We start from the raw sequence: 13501 nt of genomic DNA, 5'->3' as shown, positions 1-13501 counted from the left end.
CATCCCAAGGTAAATCCTATTGGATGGATGTTTTGGTCGTGGAAGCTCGTGAATGTTTTTGCCGCAGCTGCTGTTATTTATTGGCCACTGACAGGGCCATGAATTCCGGGGCCAAAGCGAAACTCATATTGTTATCAAAAGCATAAAATTCCTATCACTTTAGGTGTCAGAGCAGAGACAAGAAAATGAAACAGGTACTCATAAAGGCAGCGGGTGTTATAAATCAGCCAAAGGGGCCAGAGCAAGGAGAAGCTTGATTAAATAAGGGGAATTAGGTATTTTTGCAAAAGCGGGATATAACATTGATCTATGCTCCTGTCAGTGGCCACGCTTGACACTATTGTGTATTGTTTATTTTTCTTGTTCATGTATACTATATCAATTTGATATGACTGAGAGAAAACCCTGCCTCCTGTGGCCGCCATGTGCTCTGTTCCTGGAAAACTGGGGACGGACTCACCCAGGATCAGTTTGCCTGCGCCAGTTCCCTCGGCGATTTAAACACCAATCATATGCTGCAGCTTTGTTTACCAGGACACATGTGAAATGACCCCATGGAATATACTGTTTTTCCTACAACGCCATGGGCCTCAAGAGGCAATTTAAGGTCAGTCAGGGGTGAGACACTTCACTAGTTTATACCAGGGTGCAATACAATTTCATTGCTTTTTAAGGAAAATTACCTTTTGCCAAATCATTTCTATTTTTCTACTCCGTGCCAGATATCTATTTAATAATAAGTTGTCCTGTTATTTGGAAAACACAATAAATCCTCACACTTTACCTGAACAATTCGGACATAACAAACAATCTTTTACTTGTGTTAACTGTTTCATTGCTATTTTGAGTAAACGCTGCCGAATCCCAAGAGTTTGAAACTCCTGCCATGAAACCAGGTAAACAAAAGTACAAGATGATTTGATAAGTACTTTGAAATCTAAAAGTAAATACTTTATGAATGATATGTATATTGCCTGTGACACGTCTCCGTGAAACCAAATTTTGCACTGTGACACATCCCTGTTCCATGTTTTCTCTTCCCCAAACATATGATTTCCGCCACGCCCCCCTCTGCTATGATTTGGGGGTGTCCGCACGGCTGATGGGATCTGTGAACTCTGAAGAGTGGGGTGACGACCTTCCACCTCATCCATCACCCGGTGATGGACATGGGAAGCCGGTGCCTGACAGGTTGGGGTGGGGGGGTGAGTGGGGGTGCGGAGGGTACAAATGGGGTTAAGGATAGGACTGAAGAGGGATCTCTGCTACCACAGCATGGTGGCTGGAAGAACAGAGCAGGGGGGGTAGAGAAGTGTGGCCAGGATTGAGGTCAGGGACGTATCAATGGGGTATTAGATGGACCACAGTTAGCCCGGCTAAATGTTTGTGTGACAGACAAAGATTATCTGACTGGTTTTGCATGTGACAAATAAACAAAAAGTGTATTATCTTGTTCTATTTGTGCCACAATGTTTCTCGCCTTCAGCGGGGGGGTTTTCAGCCGAAGTCATGAAATCACATAGCTGGCGTTCGGTACAGTTCTCCAGCTGACATTTGTGAAAGAGCAACCAGGTCCAATTCAAAGGATAAATCTGGTAGTCAGGAGCGGTGTCACTCCATTCTCCAAATCTCACCGAGGTATAATGAGCCTCTGAGGGCCACTTGTTCCTTACAGCCGCAGAAACTGGGAGCAACGTCATCAATCTTCAGAGCGCTGCTGAAGTGAAGTCGACTCCGGTTCTGAAGGTGCTCCTCTCTGTTGATTTCCTCTCAGTGGGAAAGCCCACGCTCCCATCACACGCCAAGAGAGCGTGCACACGGCTGCAAGCAGGGCGTGGTCACACACTGTGCGGACGATGAGAAGCAAACCTCCAACCGACACAACCAGTATTGAGCGACACCACGCCGTGAAGCGCACACCCACACACAGACACACACACACACACAGAAATGTTAGTGTGGAATGGGTTCAGTGACGTTTGACCCTGGCCAACCACACGCCTGTCAACACCATACACTGTTGTTTTTTTTTTCTTTGTGCATGACTGTGTGTGATCATACGTTTTCCTCTGTCTGACCTAAATGCAATCATGTCTAGACACTTCTTTCTTTCCTTCTGCTGCTGCATTGCTCATATTGTGCACATCATGTCAAAAGTTTGCTTTTTCAGGAAGTTAAAAAGACTCCTTCCCCCTCAGTGTCAGACAGGAGCTTCACGCTCGGCATAGTGAAACCAGGAACAGGCCACGGATGAGCTGCCCGCTTCACTCTCACTCGTGTATCTGTGGTTTCACTGTTTATTCTTTGTATGCTGGTTTTGATTTCATGTCATTAACGCTTGTTTTCTTGTTTTTTTCTACATATGTGTTGTTTTTCCAAGACTGATGTCTTTGCATAACATGAAGCAGGAGCCTATCTTGTCTTAGAGTGCAAATCAGATTAGATCTTATTCTGTGAATAAGGATAAGCTATTTTTACAACAGGGGGAAACAACAGGGATTGACACAGATACTGTACATTATAATCTCCAAGACGATTTACTCTGATTGATCCTGTTGTTTCTGTCTTTCTTCTGTTCATCAAAATATTTGTGCAAATGACTACATATGTCTTTATTGTGTTTGTAGGTGTTGGAGCTGTTGTTACCAGTTCTGGATGATCTCCAGTACACACACACACACACACACACACACACACAAAATACACGTGTTGTGTGTGGATCGGGTGAAACAACAAGCTGCCCTTGCTTGTCTTCTGCTGGCCGGGGCCCTCGGTGGGATGGGCAGTTTGTGAAATGACAGGACATGCCAACAAATTGCATCACTTCTGGCTCTGTGGCCGAGGACAATGGGCCACCATATGCCGAAGTGGGGGGAAATGAATGGAGCTCATTTGTGCTGGCACCCCGAGCCCCCGCTCCCCCCTTCCCGACCCTGCTGGGGCTGAGGCCGACACAGACAGACGAGCCCACCCTCTGCTGCGGTGCTGTCCGCCACACCATCTCATAAGAACAACACAGACAAACATACTATTGAATTTGTTGTGTGGAAATGAAATAAAGATAACTGAGTTAATGTGGTGACACTTCACTGAGCAGTGCTGAGAGGGCAGGTTGTATAGTTATAAACTTTAAAATAACTTGAATTACTCTGTAACTGCAGGATTATTGTTTCCAGAGGTAAGTCCGATTGTTTGGAGGACAAGTGATATTAATAACATGCAGTGCATCATATAGTCATTTACATATATACACATGTTTTTCCATACATGTGAATGTGTCATTGAGAGCAGACGTGTGTGCTAGTTTGTGTTTATCTGTCTTTATTTGTGTGTGTGTGTGTGTGTGTGTGTGTGTGAGCTTGTGTCCGCGTCGGCCTGGGATGATAGCAGATGATTAAGGAGTGGCTGCTCTGTTGACATGAGATACTAATGAGGATGAAATGAGAAGGTCAGGGCTCGTCTCCAGGAGGGGGACACCAAACCCCCCCTCCTCCTCCTCCTGCACCACCACCACCATCACCCCCCCTCTCTTCTCTCCCTGAACCCCTCTGGTTGCCTCCCTCCTCAGGATGGTGGGCTAATTCTCCTCTTAATCAGTACAGGCCAGCACACACACAAACACACACGTATACATTCGGGCCCTTTGATCAGGCACTCTGCATCCTCACAATAGATACAATTAGCAGCTCAACAAGCTCAGCATTATGATTAGCGCCTCTTTTTGGATGCACTTTAAATCTGACCTGGCCGGCCCCTGCTGTCAATCCATTCTGCTAATGCTGGCAATAAAGCTGATGTCAAAAAGTTTACACATTAGTTAACACACTCATTCCAGTGCAGACTTGAATATTCTTAAATAGAAGTTATTTTTTGTCATTTGAAGCCACTGGGGACTTTGAGGAAGAGAAAAGCACCTGAAAAACTGATGTTGACAGAAAATGAAAACACCCAAAAGCCCAATGCAAGGCCACATGCAATAATGAGTAATGGTCACATGTGTTTATACCATTCAAAAGTCTTGAGCATGTTGAAAAAGTTGGGTAACGTGTTGGAACAGGTTATTTTCCAGGATAAAACGTTAACGTGTAAAATTACTTGACACGGGTCTTTCCCACAGGAAGTATAAACATGCATGAAAGATTTTAGATGGAGAATCAAAATGACAGAAAAAATGAAACACAATCATCTCTGGACAGATATTTACAGAATAATTACACAGGTCGTGGATTCACTGTTCGACTTCTACTGGTGCAGGCCACCTACACAAACTAGAACCAGCTGTCAGTCATCACCCACCCCCTCCTAGAAGAAAAGACTGACTTATGCAGGGATGGAGGAATGCAATGATGGAACATCCAGACAAAGGTAGGAGTGATGGTCGCCCAGCGATGCAGCAAGGCGACCTGTGTGAGTGCAGGAGAGCTCTTATTAATGGAGGTGTGAGGGTCTCTATCAGCATAGTGAACTGTTGACCCTGACAAGGGGAAGGAAGTGCTCGGCCAGCTGCACGCCATTTTTCATCTCTCTGATAGACCTCTCTCCCTCAGAGAGAGGGAGGCAGAGAGAAGGGAGGGGGGGGATAAAAGAGAGGGAGAGAGGGGGCGTGTCCGATAATACGAAGAAGTTGGTCCTGTGAAGTGTGGCGAAGTGTTAGATGGAGGCCTCTTAAGCCGTGACCCCTGTGATTTTAAAGAGCACCCAGCTCACCTCGTTAATCAAAGGCTGATGCGTATCACAGTGCCCCCCCCTGCCCGCCCCCCACACTCCTCCTTACACAACCTTAAACCCCACCCCAGCCACGGCCGTGTTGCACTTTGTCATTTTTCACAGGAGGTTGATGGGAAGATAAGGATCCTCGGGTCATCCAGCCAGTTCAGGACACCATTTGTAGGGAAAGGAGTATGTTTGACTCCTGGGTGTGTGCATGTTCATGTTAATGAAAGGAGCAGACGGGGGTCAAGGTCATTGTCCATAAAAAATGGTGGTTTTGGAACCCGTTCGTGTGCAGGTATATGTCACATGAAACTCACTGATGCATTATATCAGCACCCATTAAAGAGGAACACCTTTTTTACACATCAGTCTGTTTATAGGTAATGGGAGCATTACTGCAAAAGTGTAAAAGATGGTATTCAGTCTATAAAAGTAGATGTTTAAAATCTGATAAACTGCCCTAAGTGATGTCACTTGACTTGTGTTATTTGATACTGGAGTGTAAAAAGTATGACGAAGCAGAGAAGGATTCACACAGAACAATAAAAGATTCAGTCTGGATTTCAAATGTGTATATTTCATTTATAGCAGGGCTGTACAGACAGTGAAACAAGTGCAAATGATTCGGTCCATGTTGAACTTCACTCAGTACAGAATTAACATAAAAAAGAACATGAAAAAATGAAAATATGGGATGTGGAGTGAAAAACAAAGTGATATTAACACACCTCTGTAGGCCGCTTGATGCCATATTAGCCACATGAGCAACAGCATAACACAAGCAAATCACCAACTGAACTGTTGCATTGTGGGCAATGTAGGCACCAGGTTTTGACAAAGAAAAACACACCACTTCTGGCTTGGTTGCTAAGTCTCATTTATCACATACTGTATATCTATATTGAGCTCTGCTGTAATGCATGAGTTAGCATCATGTGTCAGTATCAAGGCCTATGAGGCCCAAATATACTACAGATCTGATATGTAATAAACCATAAATCTATAAATCTGCCATGTTGCAATTTCTATGTATAAATTCCTGTGTAAATTCCCCCCCACATTTCTCAGCAACAGGAGACCTAATAATAGAACTCACGTGCAAATTGAACTTGAGGATTAATGTGTTTTTGGCATGCCACTTCTTTTCCTCCCAGGCATCCGACTTCCCCCTTCCTCCTGAAATGAACAATAGAGGCAGTTGTGGATTTGTTGTATATAGAGAAAAAGTTTTAAAAGCATTTTCAACAACTTTTGTTTTATTTAATCTAAGTGACAAATTGCTACAATTACAACATGAGGGTTTTTTTTTTTTACTTTCACACATTAAAGTGTTCCAAAGTTTTATATCTGCTTACTTCAAATAAAACTCAATTAAAACATATATTCCCACTGAATTAAATATGTTGTCAGTGTAGAATGTCATAAACCTGCTATGTATTAAGTCTAGTGTGATCGCTCTGCGCTGTTCGGCCGAGAGTAAGGGGAAGAGAGAGAGGGAAGGAGAGGAAAAATGAGCCTGCCAGTGGTTAATTGAGCATACAGATTCCTAATGTGTCAGGCGGTGGCCTCGCAGATGAGGGATGGCACTTTTTTTTTCACGACGCATCTTCCTTTGTTTCCTCTTTAAGGCTAATGAAGTCGGCCTTCCAGTCGCCACCTGGGCCGGACGCTCAGACACCAGAGAGACTCTCACATCCCCATTCGCGGAGTCTAACAGCGAGTCATCATCTTCGACACCACCCGCCCCACCCGCCCCACCCGCCCCCAATCCCTGCCAACGCTCCGCCGCCACCCTCAGCCAGCTCAAAGACAAACACACACACACACACATGCAAATGACACGACAGACTCACGCACAAGCTGAAATGCCGGCACGCTCGCACGCATACTGTACACTGAGAATACATGCACACACACACGTCGGGTTATTAGCGAGACGTTTGTGATGAACTCACACTCTGAGCCGAAGTTTACAGCATATTTATTACCAAAGCCGCAGACCTGTTTATTTTTACTATCTCAAAACAGCAAGCATCCATTATACAAAGATTTTTTTTTTTGGTTTCTCGCTTGTCTTTTTTTCCGACATGCCTTTAGGTCACCCACTAATGAGCTTAGCACTGAGGAAACGTGGAAGCGATTAGACGAGGCTTGGCTGTTTGAACAACAGGGTGATGATATTGCACCTTATGATTGCACACATTTATAACAACAGAAACAGGGGAGGAGGAGAGGCGAGCCCGAACGTCTGCGGAGGCCCACGTCTCTGTCTCGCCAGGCGACTTCACATGGCTTTACCTGTGTACGGGAAACCAGTGACTGATGATGGCCGCTGTTGGCAGCCTCACACTCCCTCCTTATCCTTGCTCTGCTTTAGCAAGGTGGCTCTGAACCTCCTTCAGTGCCCCTGTCTCTTTTGCTGTAGCAGCGCAGGCCAAGTAGTTGTGGTCACCCAAACATGTTCAAGGTGCTCCGTGACCATATGTTTGCTCATTGGGGAGCGGAGCAGGGAAGGGCTGGACTCCATGACCTTCACCCGGGTTGAGCAATGAATACTCCAGGCTCCGCTCGCTTGGGTTCATGCCAGGTGAACACAGTATTCGAGCAACCCAGACATGAAACGGGAGCGCACAGAGCATTTGACTACTGAAGGTGGAGAACGAGAGCGTGAAGGTGGGGAGTTAGTCAACTTTCTGGCAGAAAAGCTAACATGCTTTTTGGTCTGTGATGAGCAAGTTTGTTCAAACCAGAGTGTCGTGGGTGGCAGGATTTCATAAACCTGCAGAGGGCCGTCAGACATCCTCCAGTTGATGAGAGCAACTTTGGATACAACTACTATTTCTCACCTGACACACATTTACATTTCCTTTAAATCGGAATCCAACTTCCATTTTTCACTGGTTTCATTATTGTCGATTCCTTCTTTTAGAAATATTCTGCTATGACAATTTCCGACAGCAGTTCAGCAGAACTGCCCTAAATAGTAGCTGCAGTTCCTTGTTTTAGTTGTGTTAGTTGTAGGTAAAAGTGATGTGTGTTTTACGAGCGCTTACTATCAGGATTATAATTATTCACTGTTTCAGTTTCAATTTTAGCACTTAACAGGGTCAAAATATAAACATTTACATTTAAACATGGAATAATGCATTTGTTACCTAATATAATATAGTGTAATGTTAATATATTCAATATTTCTTCACAATATTTCTTGAAAATCTTAGAAACAAGATTATTGCGAGTAATATTTACAATTTTTATATTTCTAATAAAATATACTGGCTATGTATAGATAGAGTTAAATAATAGTTCTATAATTGCAGGTACGCTTATTAATTATATTTTCACTGAGAAGCTGTAAAACTGTTTTCCCTCATATTTACTTTATTTAATTGTATTATCTTTTAACTTCTTTATTTTCCTGAATGGAGTTTGATAACATGACATATATTCATTATTTAACTAAATTGATACCTTGTTTTGTCTGTTTTGTTTTCACCTCTTTTAACATTCTCCTTCTCAAATGATATCATCTGCATTGGTGCAAATTAAACTGTGGTAAAGATTAAACCTGCGCTGATAACTCAAAATGTCGGCGACGTGGAGTCAACAAGGGATCTTTATGGGGAGGGAAAGGACTGAAGGAAAATACCATTACTCTCAAGATCATTTAAACATGTGCTGGCATTTATCTTGGTGGTCCATGTCCGAACACTAATGACAAACTGTTGTTATTAGTGGACTGAATCAAAGCCAAAGGCATGCCCACCCAAAACTTGAATCCACTAATACCACCCCACCAACGCTCTTATGTGGTATTACAAAAATAATACACGAGATGCAAAAGTACAGTGGTCCTTCAAAATAGTGTAAATTAAGAGTAACACAACATGTGTGCTTTTTTTATACCTCTCTCTCTCTCTCTCTCTCTCTCTCTCTCTCTCTCTCTCTCTCTCTCCTTCCCGTTCTCCTTTTCAGTCCTCCACCATCAACTTTATTTTCGTGGGAAGATTAAATATTTCTGCTTGAGAACCCCCTTTAAACTATGAAATGACTGCTGTCACTGACACACAGACCCCCCCCTGTACACACACACATATACACACACACACCACGCTCCCCTGATTTTGGATGGATAGATGGGTCGGGAGGAGGAGGGGGAGGGATGAGGGGAGGGGGCTGAAATATATAATCTCCTGAAAAGAATGAGGCCCTCTGGGATTTTCTCAAAGTGGCCCCTCTCTGCACTGAGGCCGGGGGAAGAGTGGGCTAGTGGCTGGTGCTGGTGGTATGGTGTAGTGTGTGTGCGTGCGTGTGCATGTGTGTGTGTGCGTGGGACGAGGGGGGTAGGTGGGGGGGGGGACTAAAACACGTCCACTCCACACTGTAACCTGAGTCAGAAGGGGGCCAATCTGTCAAATAATTAGCTGTTGCCCGGCACAAAGGTTTTATTTGCAGGAATTTCATCGCGGCAGGATTGAATAATATGTCTGTGCATTGTGCGGGGTCATGGGAACATCATCTCTTACTGGTGGCCCATAAAAGACGGCTAAATGATAATGAGAAAAGGCTCCGGTAATTCAATTCCTCAAGCTTTGGTTTCCATCTTTCTCCTTCCCTACTCCCTCTGTCCCCCCCACCCCCCTCAGTCTTTCTGTCCTTTTCTCTCCGCTCAGCTAATTGCGGAACTTCATGTTGATGCTGAAGTGGCTTTATTCAGCTTGCAGAAAAACACACGCTGTAGTATGAAAAAAAAAAAAAAACGTTCACGTCTTATTTCTCTTGCTTGTTATTGGCCGGTCTGTTATGTATGTAATTCACGAATGAACAGTTACCGTCTTAAGGTGTGATGCTTTATTTTACAATGTTAAAATACCATCAAGAGATGGCAAGTAATAAATGGATGATTAAATTGAGTGTGAATGAATAAACAAGGAGACACACAAAGAGATAAATACTTAACAGATGATATCAAAGAGTTTATTTTTCATGCCTTTGATATTCTGCTGGCATAAACATAAGTGAATAGATAATCAGCAGCATGTGCCTCCCACTCCCAAACCCACCGGCTCAGTTGTCTTTTTGTACATTGACCTCTGACCTCTGAGAGCAGCCAAGCAGGAAGTGGATAGTGTTAAAAGGGATTGATTGGTTTGTGGTCTATAGATGATTGTTTATATCATTCCATACTGGAGGTTTGACCCTTGGCGACCCCTCTGTGGACCAATCCGCTGAGAGCCATGACCTGCATCCATTTGCAACAGCGCTAATTAGCTTTGACGGGCCCCGTGTTTGCGTCCGGGTTGTAAACTGAAGCCCTGCAGTGCCCTGATTGAAGAAAGACGTGGCGCGGCTACTCCTACCTCATGCCCACCATTTCCCCCCGCCGAATGTCAAACACATTAAACTTAATGTACCAGCAAATCTTACTCAATTATTTGTATGTTGTTGAGTTGCGTGCACATGTGTGTTTATGTGCGTGTCTGGTGGCCCTAAATGGCTGTTCATACGTCAGTGTATGTTCAGCTGTCTGAGCACACTCAAGCATGCTGGTGTTTACATGTAAGAGGGGCAGAGACGACCGGGAGGGAGACGGCCTGAGTTTTGCCGTTCTCACTGGCATGTCCATGTGGGATGAGGTTACACATCCTGCAACACATTGTGGAGCGATGAGGAAACTTGCTTGTAAGTAAAATAATTGGATTATTGCGTCCTGTGATCTCGCTAATTATAATGAAAGCAAGTTTACAATTTTCCAATTATTATTCTATGCCTATTCTGTTCCCCTCTAATAAAGAGGAGCACTGATGCAAAACAAAATGCTAGGACTCCATTTCCTGCCCGTGCCTTAGAGCTATTCAGAGATGAGGGATGTACACACCCTCCAAATATCAGCCCCAGTGCCCCACATAACATATTCAACTGCAGAACACACACAGATCCCACAGGGACACATAAATCGTGCCATTTACAGTATTTTTTTTTTCTCTGAATAAAATGTACATATGTTTTAAATGAGGGAAACTTTGGTTTTAAAATAAATCCTCTGATGTGAGAAATAAATAAAGGACAGTACAGTTTAGTTTATGTGATTTATTCTTCACGGTGTCCTTGGTTACCAGGCATCAAATCGACATGAGTCACTCACTATGCCTCTGACAAATCATTGTATTAAATCTCCTCCCCTCGCAATACCGTCCACTCTGTCTCTACTCCTCCTCCGAGCACACACACACACACGCACCCACGCACACACACACGCACGCACGCACGCACGCGCACGCACACACACACACTCACTTGTGTGCTCAGTATCCGTCACTCATACGTCTCTCTGCCCTGCCTGTCAGTCTTACACCAAATTCCCCGGATCACACTACATCTGACAGTATTTCATCTTGGATTTGAGGATAAGTGAGAGGATTTCAGTTCAAGCTGCAGAGCTTAGCATGAAAACGCTGCTCTCTGTGAAAAGCTGAGGGTTTACACGATGTGGGATCCCCTCACCCTCACCCCAACCTTTTTTTCCCCCTTTCTATGTCATCGCCTTGCCGTCTCTCTCTTTCTTTTTCCCTCTTTGCAGGGTTTTGTTGATTTAGCTGCCTGACACACCGACACTGGTTAACTCCTAAAGGAGCTAAACGCAGCTAACCCCACACTGCATAGTTATTCTATCACCGGACTCCGAGGGGAACACAAAAAGGATGTATTTTAATTAAGCAAAGCCCAAGGGCTTCAGTATTACTATAATCACATGGAGGTGGAGACAGTGAGATGAGGAAAAGAAAGAGCTGGGGTCAGCGTGGATGCAGAGAAATTGTAACGTTTGAAGTCATACTGCATGATGCTATTACAATAATCAAAAATAATGCATATTTGACTCACACAATTTGTTAGATTTTCATTTTTGTTTGATTATAATTATGCCAGAAAAAGGTATTTTTCCTTGTGGTGTAAAGTCTGACTCACAAAGTCCCTGAATATAAGTTATATTGTGGTCATGTCTCATTAACATCTGGTATAATCAATTAAACCAATGTGCATTATAAATATATGAGATTGGCTGCTCGTGGGACAGCCACTTGTGCATTAGCGTGCACTGTTTCATCTTGAATTTTGACATGTGACATTAAATAATACAACTAGAAAAATTATGCTACTACAACTGCCATGAAATTGCCGACACCAACAATGAACTGATCCGTAAAACATGTATTTTCAATGTGACCAAAGCCTGATTCATTATTTCTTCATTTCCAAAATCTTTACGCTCACTGACATGCTATTTGGTTAGTATGAAAATGCTTCTATAGTTCCTTTTGACTCAATCACACATGTATCATTCTGCTGCTGCAAAGTAAATACAATCAAATTTGTTTCACAATAACTCATCTTCCTCACATACTAAATCCCAGCTTGAAAACAAGGTTTTATTCAGGTTCCTCTCTCTCTCTCTCTCTCTCTCTCTCTCTCTCTCTCTCTCTCTCTCTCTCTCTCTCTCCATTTGGCATAATAAGGTTCTCCTCTAGTGACAGTGAAACAAGCTGTTTTTGCATCAAAGTTGCTTTCAGCCTTTAATTTCTGGGCCCTGTTTACTCTCCAGCGTAAAACAATCCAGTAGATTCCCTGCCAAAATCAACTCGATCTAAAATAAAACACAGCGGCTGATATAAACTGCCAATCTTCTTGGTCATAATATCATACAATTACATACAATGTAATTATAGTAATTAAACTAATGTGTTCAGATTTCTGTGGTATGATTCAGTTAGCATGGACTGATAGTGGATTGACCCCGTGTGTCTCTTTGTGTGTGTGTAGCACATTTTGCAGCGACATACGTGTCTGACAGACTCTAATAACAGGTGAAGGGTGAGAGTGAACCCCCTCATCCCCCACCTCAACAAACACACACACACACACACACACACACACACACACTCACACACTCACGCAGAAACACACGCGTACATCTGCAGCCTAGGTTAACCCTGGAAATAAAGAAATAAAGGCATTACATGGAGAACATGAGGAGAATCCTGAATGCCAGTTGCTGGTAGGAAAGATGGATTGCCTGAATTGTCCACCAATCACCAAACAACACATTGGCTGCAGCATTGATTGATGAAGTATTTAAGTCGTCAATCTCACATCACCTGCTTTTCTTCTCTCTCTTTCGGCCCAATGGCCGCAGAAAAGCTATGCTGTGTCTGCAGATCGGATGAACCCTGACCGACGGGGAAAACTTTGCAGATTTTCAGCCTTTGGGATCAAAATGAGGGTTGATGGTGGACGCTGAATCTAGTCACAAAATTTAGCCAAAGGTTGCTGACAGATTTCAACTCTTATAAGCAGGTTGGGTTTTTTAATTTGTTTCAGCCATTTCACCACAGATAGGAGAGGTTACAACCTTTTTGGGCGACACACGGCTTCAAAACACAGGTCACTGTGTGTGTCCTCTGTCAAAACAGGCATTTCACAAAACCGCCAGTCACACCTCCAACTCCACCAGCCTTGCACTATAGGCCTCGGTGTGTGTATGTATAACTCAGCCCAATATTATTGATCACAAATCATGATTAACAATGATAATACTGATGAAAATGGAACATTAGCCCTCACCTCTGACCTTATTTGCAGACCTCTTTGTACTCTATGATGTATTCAATATCATAATCATGCTTGAGTACACTTGGTTTGAGAAAGTGGGGGTTGTGGGATCAATGGGACTCATGCGCTCATAAGCAGAGAGAAAACATCACACCTGCAGATATTGTGTTGACAGTGCATC

At 43.5% G+C, this 13501-nt stretch overlaps 1 long non-coding RNA gene across 2 annotated transcripts in view; it reads right to left on the bottom strand.

The window, feature by feature from the left end:
• Positions 1-13501, bottom strand: part of LOC118113973 — a 68475-nt gene that overhangs the window by 8908 nt on the left and 46066 nt on the right. Inside the window, exon 4 of one of the 2 annotated variants that reach the window (XR_004697401.2) lies at positions 5810-5889. This is a non-coding gene — a long non-coding RNA (uncharacterized LOC118113973). Of the gene's footprint in view, positions 1-5345; positions 5890-13501 lie in introns of those variants that run through there. The other variant, XR_004697400.1, reaches the window with a different exon arrangement.

The sequence above is a fragment of the Hippoglossus stenolepis genome, chromosome 8, assembly GCF_022539355.2.
Source record: "Hippoglossus stenolepis isolate QCI-W04-F060 chromosome 8, HSTE1.2, whole genome shotgun sequence".
In the NCBI taxonomy this organism is placed as follows: domain Eukaryota; kingdom Metazoa; phylum Chordata; class Actinopteri; order Pleuronectiformes; family Pleuronectidae; genus Hippoglossus; species Hippoglossus stenolepis.
Note: the sequence above shows the minus strand (reverse complement) of the source record. Positions and strands in the feature narration are given on the sequence as shown.